This window comes from Anthonomus grandis, chromosome 7 (assembly GCF_022605725.1).
Source record: "Anthonomus grandis grandis chromosome 7, icAntGran1.3, whole genome shotgun sequence".
NCBI lineage: Eukaryota > Metazoa > Arthropoda > Insecta > Coleoptera > Curculionidae > Anthonomus > Anthonomus grandis.
This window is the reverse complement of record NC_065552.1, coordinates 33728506-33740615: the sequence shown is the minus strand read 5'-3', so window position 1 is coordinate 33740615 and position 12110 is coordinate 33728506.

Genomic DNA, 12110 nt, shown 5'->3' with positions numbered 1-12110 from the left:
CGTACTGGATCAACTTTTACGTATTGGCATTTTCGATACGGGGCTGTCGTTACCATTGTTTTCCTATAATTCGAATACTTTGACTTTTGCGTTTAGATTGATTTCCGTACTCGCTGCAACCTAAAGCTAGGCAAGGCAACGTTGTATTGTCAATTCTTGTAAAACTGGACCTGCGTGGGATTATTCATCGAAGAGGTACCCAGAAATTGCGTTTAGGCTTTTTTTCCAAATGGTGTGGTCTTCGGATTAACAAGTTCAGTTGCTCGAGGTTGGGATTCGACCTCATAGTTACCTCATGGCGACACTAGCCATGTAATGTAAATGATTACTTTAATACACTTTATAAAAGACCCTCCAACATCTTGAGGTAAGCTTGACGCCTATTCTTTGTTGAACGTTTTTTCATCGTTTTTAAGGCCGCCATTTTTGAGATTTCGCGCATTAATTTTAGGATCTTATGCAGGGTTTCAAATTACAGGGAATTTTTTTTAGAATATAGTATTATTAGAAATAGTGTATTATTTAGAATTAGTGTCTATAACCCGTAACTGGTAGGGTTCAATTTTTGTCCCATATATGGTGAGACGAGGTCATAGGTGATGCCGTTGTTTTCGCAAAATTTAACAATGTTGTTTTTATATTTACAAAAAAAAATGGCTTTGGTAACTTAAAAAAACGTATTTTTTAATACCAATAGCGCAAAAAAAACCTGAATAACACAGAAATGCTTAAAAATGATTTCTGGTAAGTGACCTTCACGGCTAGCGCGTACATAGCGTAATCTAGAGAACCAATTTTCACACACTCTTTCCAGTACTGCAGGCTGTATTTCGGCAATCACGCGTCGTATGTTGGCTTCCAAGTGCTCAAGTGTTTCGGTTTTATCAGCGTAGTCATGCGACTTAACATAGCCCCAAAGAAAATAATCTAATGGTGTCAAGTCGCACGAACGAGCTGGCCAGTTTACCGGTCCATTCCTTGAAATTATTCGTTGCTCGAATGTCTCTTGCAGTAAATTAATTGTTTGGTGCGCTGTATGGCACGTGGCACCGTCCTGCTGAACCCACATTTCTGCAATGCCTACAACGGCTTCCAATTGAGGCACAAAAAAGTTGGTTATCATGTTTCTGTATCGCTCACCGTTTACTGTAACGTTCTGACCATCAGCATTTCTGAAGACATAAGGACCAATGATTCCACCGGCTCCTAAAGCGCACCAAACGGTTAGTTTTTCTGGATGTAACGGTTTTTCGCCAATAGCTCGTGGATTCTCATCCTCCCAAATTCGGCAATTCTGCTTGTTTACATAGCCATTTAACCAAAAGTGTGCTTCATCACTGAACAAAATTTTTATATGAAATCGTGGATCAACAGCAATCTTTCCTTCCGCCCATTCAGCTAATGTACGGCGCAAAAGATGATCCTGGGGTTTCAACTCCTGGACAAGTTGAATTTTATATGCTCGCAATCCGAGATCTTTGCGCAAAATTTTCCATAAAGTGGATGGACATAAGTTCACTTGTTGAGAACGACGACGATTTGACACATTTGGATCATTATCAACACTATGCTGCACAGCAGCTATCGCTTGTTGCGTGCGCACTGTACGGCGTCTTACGGGATGCGTATTGTCGACTAGAGTAAAAGTATTGCGAAAACGATCAACAGTTTCTCGAATTAATCTCTCTGAAGGACGATTAGGAGCACCATAAAACTTACGTAATGCCCGATGTGTTTCTCGAATAAAACCATGTCCTTCAAAATAAATTTGAATAATTTGGAAACGCTGCTCCGGCGTGAGTCTGTTCATGATGAATTGCCAAACCAAACTAATCTAAAAATAACCCAAAACTATCAGGTCGGCTGTCATAAAAAACAGTGTTGCCAAATGAAAGTTCTCCGCCTCTAAAAAAAACACCCTTTATTAATATTTTGTTCTTAAAAACTAAACCTATAGATTCAATGTACCATACAAAAAATAATCATAAATAAAATTTATCTTAAAAATTGCAAGTCATTCTTACAAGCAATCCTTACAAATGTGTATTTCACTAGTTGCTCCGTAACTAGCGCAAATAATCTTGATTTTTCAATCTAATGATCTTGGACATTTAGAACACCTTACCCTTTTTCTCAAAACATCATTTGATTGTATTCAGGCGCGTCTTTTTGTAGAATTAAAGTCTCACTTCCCTTCAAATGTGAAAAGTAATTAGTCTACTTTCCATGTAATCCTGAACAAGCTGCTGCGCCAAACTTTTCATAAATCCATACCTCGACTTCTAATAATTTTCAGGCGAACATGAGTTTACTTACATGAGTTACTCTTCTTATTAATTTTGTCGTTAAATAAATGATTTAAAAAAAAAACTAAACTATATAAGATTGTAAACATCGAGAAACCTGCTGATTCTCCGACAGTCCATAATACCACACGTAGTACACACCATGAAATCTCGAAGACAAGCGAGAACCTTCCGGAACAGCGTTCGGCCGAGTATATAAGGAGCCGCATTACCGAAAGTATCAGTTGTCAGTTCGAAATATTAGCGTGAAATTTAAATAGTTTTAAACATTAATATCTCTAGCAGTCGTGAATGATCGTATTTTAGTGTGTAAATAAATATTTGACTACCATATTCGATTGTTTTAATTCACACTTAACCAGCGGGAAAAACGCTATAATGTTTATGTATAAAATTCAATTTTATTTATTGCCTCGTACATCCATCCAGTCAAAATTGTTCTTATTGTATAATTCAAGGTAATAAACCCTGAAGCGGAGTTTAAAAGCATACGAAATTAAGTTTCATATAGAAGGGCTGCACCGGGCAATACCCAAAATTTAAGAAATAAAGTCTTAAGTGAGATCTAAGTTTTAGGGACCATCCCAAGACCATCTCAGGTGCTGTTCCGTCATAAATTAGAGTTTTATCGGGATTTATTGCTTCTTCATGACGTTATTGATTGGACCTTAGTCAGCTGCTGTCCTTTAATCTGCACAATGGGTTACCAGGTCAAGGAAGATAAAAGGAACGTGTAAGCAATGTCATGATTTCTGATTTGTTATGGTTATTTTGGGACTAGTCATATTGGCATATAATTTATATCATTTGAGAGCTCCTTAGTTTATTAATTATTATCTAATGCCTAAAGTTCTTTCTTGGTAACTTACATATCTACCTAAATAATAATTTATTCAATACCTTTTAATCTTACTATCCTGATTTTCATACAATATTATTATGTAAGCAACCGTACTGAAAGATATATTTTTTTTATTTGATTTAGTGCATAGAAGTTGTACAGTGTAATGTGCGGTAGGTTACTGACTTTGGCCAAAGGGAAGTTAGTCTACATACTAGCAAGATATTGATTTTTTTAATGTTTTAAGACTTTGGTGCATAAAGTTCTGATTTCAGGGGTTTTATTTAAGTGAAAGTTTAGACAATTAACATTGACCAGAAATAGCATATTTTGATAATACAATGCTAATAATTGTAGCTTATTTTGTGTTTTACTATGTGTTAGTTAAAGGTTCTTACAACTGCACTTTAAATAAATGCATTAAACTGGATGGCGCCCACAATTTAAAAGGTAATCTCTAGAATAATTCATGCCAACTCACCATTAATTAATGTTCTCCATACTGATAAGCTGCCGTTAGCATATGTGCTACTTCATTCAAGACTTGCAACAGCAGCCAATTTTTACAAAAAACAGAAATCTCAATGAAAAGTCGTTGCATTATCATAGTTAAAAGATATTAAATTACTATTAAAAAAGTCTATTTTTGTGATCTCAATTTAGCAGAAATAACTTATTTAATCATTTAATCTGTTGCAACAAGAAAGATGGATTCGCATGCATTTGAGTAATGCATAAAATCTGCATTTTATTTAAACAGGTTTGGGTTATTGGTAAATAGAGTCATTCGTGATCTACCCAATGTTGAGCTGCCTGGAAGAATGTCGTCTTTATCCAGGCAAATGATGACAACCGCCTGGAAAAATTTTGATTTTATTCCAGGCAGTTGATCATAATTATACATAAATTCCCTGGAAGAATAACAGAAATATTATATTAAGAGAATCGTGAGTCGTATGCATCTACTTTAAGTTGAAGTGCCTGAAAGATTTTTTACCTTTCTTTACCCTTTGAATGTTTACAGGAAATAACACTTGTTCTTGAAAGAGTAAGTTCAAGAACCTCAACTTAGCAAAAATAACTTATTTAATCATTTAATCTATTACAACAAGAAAGATGGATTCGTATGCATTTAAGTTATGCATAAAATCTGTATTTTATTTAAACAGGTTTGGGTTATTGGTAAATAGAGTCATTCGTGGACTACCCAATGTTGAATTTTGTCTTTATCCAGGCGAATGATGACAACCGCATGGAAAAATGTTGATTTTATTCCAGGCAGTTGATCATAATTATACATAAATTCCCTGGAAGAATAACTGAAATATTATATTAAGAGAATCGTGGGACGTATGCATCTACTTTAAGTTGAACTGCCTGAAAGTTTTTTACCTTTCTTTACCCTGTGAATGTTTACAGGAAATTACACTTGTTCTTAAAAGATTAAGTTCAAGAACCTCAACTTAGCAAAAATAACTTATTTAATCCCTTAATATATTACAACAAGAAAGATGCATTCGTATATATTTAAGTTATGCATAAAATCTGCATTTTATTTGAAAAGGTTTGGGTTATTGGTAAATAGAGTCATTCGTAGACTACCCAATGCTGAACTGCCTAGAAGAATGTTGTCTTTATCCAGGCAAATGATGACAACCGCCTGGAAAAATGTTTATTTTATTCCAGGCAGTTGATCATAATTATACATAAATTCCCTGGAAGAATAACTGAAATATTATATTAAGAGAATCATGAGTCTGAACTGCTTGAACTGCCTGATAGATTTTTTTACCTTTCTTTACCCTTTCTAATGTTTACAAGAAATTACACTTGTTCTTGAAAGATTAAGTTCAAGAACCTCAACTTAGCAAAAATAACTTATTTAATCATTTAATCTATTATAACAAGAAAGATGCATTCGTATGCATTTAAGTTATGCATAAAATCTGCATTTTATTTAAATATGTTTGGGCTATTGGTAAATAGAGTAATTCGTGGATTACCCAATGTTGAACTGCCTGGAAGAATGTTGTCTTTATCCAGGCAAATGATGACAACCGCCTGGAAAAATGTTTATTTTATTCCAGGCAGTTGATCATAATTATACATTAATTCCCTGGAAGAATAACTATAAATAATATATAAAACTAATCAACTAATAAATATTATATTAAGAGAATTGTGAGTCGTATGCATCTACTTTAAGTTGAAGCTGAAAGATTTTTTACCTTTCTTTACCCTTTGAATGTTTACAGGAAATTACACTTGTTCTTGAAAGATTAAGTTCAAGAACTTGTCATGCAGCTGCTATTAATAGGTGGTGTGCGGTTTTTTTTAATTCTTAATTTGGTTACATTTAAGAATTTCAGGTAATTGGTAAATCTTAGGAACAGAATTGACCCCTTATAACATACATAATTTCTTTCCTCCTATGTTCATTTTTAAATAGAATTTTTTACAAGATAATATGAAATATGATCCTATCGGAATGTTTTATAATCGAGATTATATTTTCGGTCAAAATATAGTTAAGCAAGTGATATTTCCTAGTAAAAATTGTGTAAATCGTAAAATATTTTAATTACATATTTCGTAACGGTTCTGACCTAAATTTATGAGCCTCCTTCGTCGATATATCAACCCCTCGGGCAGAAAGGAAACTAAAACTAATTCCGTTCTGGAGTTCGCGTCCCGCGTCCCCCTTTCCCTTCAGAACCCCCCTCTGATGCTACGAGAAGAGAGTTTTTGCCGCCCCCGGTTGCCGCCACCGCCACTTTTTGCTCCACAAGTTTTTGTTATACCGCCTCGCTGCTGCTGCTGCTGCTGCTGCCGTCGGATCCACAGTTAGCTAGTTTGTCATTCGACTGGCAACCGCTGGCTGCTGTTCCTGCTGCTTTCCAGGGCCTTATTCCTCGTTCCATTTTCCCTCGGTCCTTTGTGTATGCCTCGGGTCGCTTTAAAAGAACAATGTGGTTTAATTAAAATCTTTATTGCTTGCGAGGTTTTTTATCGTTACATGCTTGAAATCTTATGTTTATGTCCGATGTTTGAAAAATATGTTTTTGTCTGTATGTATGTATTTGATGAAAAATGTGTGCAGTGTGTACAGCTTTTTTTTGTTTTAAAGAGAGCCCGAGAAAGAAAGAACGTTTTTGAAAAGCCGCTGTAGCTATTCCCGCTACATGGTCATGTGAAGACATATTATTTTCAACATCCACACCCTACAAGCCATAAGCCCGGACACAATAGGGCTTGAAGCGGCAAAGGCAGCCTTTTCTTTAAATACTCAGATTGCACTCACCCCATTGTTAGTTGTTACCTGGCATCGTCTATGGTACAGGGTGTCGGCTGAAGTCATCTGGTTGGGCGACTTGAAGGAAAACACCAATGTACCGTCATCAGTAAATTGAATTAGAAGTGTTGTCAAGAATATCGTTAATATTTAATAGGAAGACTGCAGAATGCATCCCTGAGGGAGACGATCGTCAATTTGCAACCTCTGCGACTTGTGTTCATCAACGACAACCTGGATGGATTGATTCTTGAAGAAGCTTCCACGCCAAGCAACGAGAGTTGATGGTATCGAAACTTGTTTGGCATCGAACCAAGTTGGTTAACGATGTTGGGGATTCTGTCTTGTTGGGCACCTTCTGTTTGCCTTTTTTAGGTATTAGTTAAATCCGCATAAGTTTTTAGTCTCCACGAAAGAAACCTCTTCTGTATGAAAGAAAAAAGTGTGCACAAAGGTGGTGTTAGTACGACCGCATATTCTTGTTGGGAAAAGGCGTGGAAATCTCGACTGTGGAAATAAAATTCCACTAGTTATTCAGAAAAATCGTTGCTGCAACCGGAGCTAGGCGCTGTGAGCGAAGATTCCTATTAGTCCAGAGTCCCTGAGGTGATGGAAGACACAAGGGAAATGGTATATGGCGGCTATATTTAACTAGTGAAGTTCTATATTTGACTTGAAGCTCCTAAACTATGGTAACGGCAAACTAAGAAAATTTTAGTTTAAGTCACTTTATGTTTTATTTGACTACAGGTACACGCCTGTAACATCGGAAAAATTTGACCTATCTTTTATTGTGTTTGAGTGATTTTTGGTAAATAAAGGCCAGAGAGTTATTTATGTACAAAGCGACATCTACAACAACAACTAAATCCAGTACAAACCCAAGCAAGTTTTACACCTTGATCTCTCCATATAATATAAGCTTATCTTATACATAAGAATACATTTAACATAGCATATTTTTTTCTATATGACAAATCTCCTAAAGATAAATGACCCTTGCTACTACGGTCATCCCGAGGCGCTAATTTAAGTGGACAGCATCAGCAGCCCGTCCAAAAACGGACGTCTGGAACGGAACGGCTACTTAGGGAACAAATGAACCCATTACCGAATATAAAAGTTGACAAATGCTTGCACTCGGATTAAGTCCGGACCCTACTGATGGCCACTTTCCGATCTGCGATGAAACTCCGAATATCTTAATCTAATATTTCGGATGCTCGAATGGACCGAAGTACTGATATTTGTCAGAATATATTGGATCTTAGAGGTGTTATATGGGCGTTTTTTTAATAAACATATAGGCTTCTTTAGTAACGTTAGGTTTGTTAAGTAACGTTGTGTTCAGTTGTAATGGATGTGCTGAATTATGATGTCCCCCAATTGTAAAACCGTAGGCCTGTTTACGGTATTGAGGAATATAGATAGTATATAGATTAATGAAACTTCTATATAAATGATTTTTATCATGTTTATTAGAATTTTAAACAATTATATGTCTAAGTATTATTAGTTTTTCTTCATTCTACTCCTTACCCGAAAAAATTAGAGCCTTGGCATAAGCGTTAAAAATGACAAGCCAATTATTGGAAAAAATACAAATACTTTATTGTTTAATCAAAAACATTTTACATTAACTTATTTAGCACACAAAATCGAATTTGAAGAGAAAGCAAAAAAAATGCATTGTTAAATTATATCTGCTCAGCGTTCCCTCTTCTTGTGGGCAAACACCCTCCGTGCTCTGTAAAGAAAACAAGATTTATTAGTTGTGTAACAGGGGAATTTCTGGGTCACTTTTTTGTATCTTGAATTTACTTGGGGTACACGCAGACTATCGATTTATGCAGACAGTTAGTCAGCTGATCGGATCCGTTCAATGATACTTGGTTTATTTCGGTGTAATTAAAAAACGGCCCGAAAAATCGTGTTTTTTTGGAAATAAAAATTCATATCTTTGGCTGTATGGCTAGCGAAACGATAAAATTTGGCATAGGGTCTCTCAATACATTGGGAATGATGCATCCGTAAACGAATTTTTTTTCCGGTAACACCAAACGGAGCGGTACTGTCTCAAAGTCAAAAATTTGTAAAAAAATTGGTAAAAATCGAGTTGCTCACGAGATCTTAATTTTAAAGCGTTCAATCGAGCTGAAATTTTCAGGATATAAGGGCTCTTGGGGCTTACGTGGCTGTATACTTTTTGGGCCAGATCCGTATACAGGGTGAGTTATTATAAGCGAACAAAAGTGACTAAAAAAAAAATTCAAACTTCTCCAGAATCTAAAAAAAATTTAACTAAAAACTAAAGAATCTAAAAAAAAACATACTTGGAGCTTTTTTTTGTAAAAAAATTATTTTACGAGTTCTCGCATTTTCAGTTTTTTGGAATTTTCTGCCAAACGATACTTAAACTTAAAATTACTTCATCCTTTACCTTTCATATGCCATATAACCGAAATTTTTGTAAGCCATACAGGGCGAGCAATAATGAACTTTACCCATGAAGGTCCGACCCAAAAATCACATTTTATTTAATAACTTTTTAGTGGTTGCACCTGGACAATTTATATTCTTAGATATTAAATACCCTAATAGCCCCATTATTTGTGTAAAATTACAATCTTCCAACTTTAATAGGTTCTGAGCATTTCGAATTTTCGCGTTTAATTCATTTGCCGCGTCCCTGTACATGGTGAAAAGATCAGACATCATCTAAAAGATCTGAAATTTTGTTTTACAACACATACTAAAATTTCAGGGTTCCAGAGATAGTACAAGTACCCGAAAAATGCGATTTTATGAAAAAAGTCAATTTTTTTGCGTTTTTTTAGGTAATTGGAGGTGTCAACCTAAACTCTAAAGAAATGGCTAGTGGGAACAATACTTTGACGCATGGTGTGTGAAAAATTTTTTCTCGCGACAGGTGGCCGGGACTTGGTTTGGTTTTTTGTAAAATTATGAATGAAAATGAACCGGAAACGATCAGGGAAACGAAGCACCGAATCAGAAAATGAATGGGCTTTCCGAATCTGTGCATATCAATTGGGGAAATTGTGTATTGCGGCCAGGAAAATTCGGCAAACATTTTGACGTCTTCGAAAAATGCCGTTTTTTTGAAAGGTCAGTGGTTTTATACCGGGGTGAGACGAAATGAAATTTGCCCGATTATTTTATTAAAATTATTCGAATATATACACGGGTCAGTCGTAATGATCTATTTAATTTAAAATAAGAATTTAGATATTTTGTGAGTTTTTACTATTTAGTTTATTATTAATAAATGTTAACAATTCTTAAACATTGCTTTTGGAATATAAATAAATTTTTTTTGAAATTATTAATTTTTAAGGTTAGTCGAGTATCATAACTTTTTTGGTATTGGTGCGATTTGGTACCTAGTACCTATTTCGGATAAGATTAATAAATTTTTACAGATATTTGACATGACTATATTTTAAGGTCACGTGACTATCAAAACTTTCTTCCTATTTGTCCGATTTGATTGAAATTTGGTATTTGGGATTTATTTAGGATGCAATTATTAATTTTTCACAGAAATTTTACATATTGAATTTTAAAGTCACGTGACTTTCATAACTTTTTTGCTATTGATCCGATTGGGTTCAAATTTGGAATTTGGAGTTTATTTAGGATGCAATTGTTGATTTTTTACAAAATTTTAAAATATTAAGTTCTAGGGTCACGTAACTATCAAAATTTCCTATTTGATTCAAATTTGCTATTAGATTATATGTATATATTTGTACATAATATTTTGTATTACCCTATTCCTTTTATCTTAATTAGTTAAATTATTTCTTAAATTTGCCTTTAAAAAAAAAATTAAAAAATCATCGGTTCGAATACATAGGCTTTAAAGGGAATTTATCTTCTTTCATAATATTGTAGCATTATTATAGATTTTGAAAAATTTTGTCATTAAGCTTTTTAATTACCTTTTGAATGGTCTTTAGCCAGAAAAAAGAAATTTTGAATTTGAAGAATGTTTTGAAAAAAATTTCATTTTTGGCCGGATTTTGTTCGAAAATCGATAAATGCAAATAAATAGGTTTCCTGTTCATTTTAGAGTCAAATTGACAATAACCTTTTTAAAAGGTATCCTGGAGTAGTACAAGATAGAAAAATAAAAAATTGAAATTTTTCCATAGGGCACTTGATAATTCGATATTTATGTTTAATAGTTTTTTCCAATTTTCTCCGATTGTGTAATAGCTAGAACCGATTCGTTTTGACAGGCGAATACCTCTTAATATAGCGAAAAACTCTTATTTAATACAAGAAGTTGTCAGATTTATAGTTTATTTATAAAAAAATAAAAACCATTTTTTCGCAATTTTTCATGGCTATACCCCTTTCGATTTTCGACCAAAAAAAAAATTTTTTTTTCTTGGGTTTTTTTAGTGAAAATTGCCAGTTTAGGACCTAAATCTAAAATTTGTCAATAATTATTTTAAGAAAAAAAAATGATACCGTGGAAAAAAACCAGTTTTCTTTTGTTTTTTCCCACATTTTCACTAATATCGCGGTTTCTATAGCTTCGATTCAATTCGTTGATGGTTTCTTTTATTTCTTATTCTCCTCCTGTCAATTCTTTTGATATTTTAGTACTATTACTTTTCAAAATAAAAAGAAAAATTTAAACAAATCGACGGAAAATCCCGTTTGTTCTATTTCAATAAATAGACCCTTATGGGAACTTCTCTCTGAATTTGGTAATTATGGTTGGTATTTAGGATACAAGTAATAAATTATGACAGATAACTGACATTTGAGTTTCAGCCAAGATCACGTAACTACCGTAACTTTTTTGCTATTGGTCCGATTCTGTTCGAATCTGGTATTCAGGCTTTATTTAGGATACAATTAATATACTTTGAGAGATATTTGAAATATAAGACAGTATATTGACACACAACGCGACTATATAACAAATTATGGTTCTTTGAAGCATGATACCCCAACAACTGGTCCTCTCTTTCCTTGGCAGATAAACGTTAGCCTCCCCGACTCACCTAAGTACACCTGATAATTTGCGATTTTTTTTAAGAAATTCTCCAAGGCCCATCACTGACAAGTCCTAAAGGTTCCAAACTGGTCCCCACGGACCGTTTAGTCGCTTCGCTCCTATACTTGTTTATTATGCTAATAATTTTTAATATCGAATGTTTATATCGGTCATAAATTGGTATATAAGGCAACTTAATAACACTTGGCTTCTCCTTCTCTAAAGTTACCTGTTTTTTGAGTGTGATTTCAAACGTACCTTTCCTTACTTAATTCACTTTAAGTTCAATTTTTAAAAATACCATGATTTATTTTAAGTAATATATAGTGCTTTCATTTTAAAATGAATCACTCTTAATAACTTTCTTAAAAAAACACGTTCATTTATAATCAAATAACTTTGACTCTTGTAAAACACACAATCTGAAACCTTTTTAAAAATTTTGTTTATGTACAAATAACCTCATATAAATTATTATTTTTTATCACGAACAAAAAACACTATAAAATGTTATTACTTTCTTTAACTAAAGCATTTGTCGACTATAGTCAGTTTCGTCTAAACCTCGAAGAGTATAAGTGGCCATCAAATTTCAGGTTTTGAAAGAGCTAAAATAATCGCTCTATACATCAACAGAAC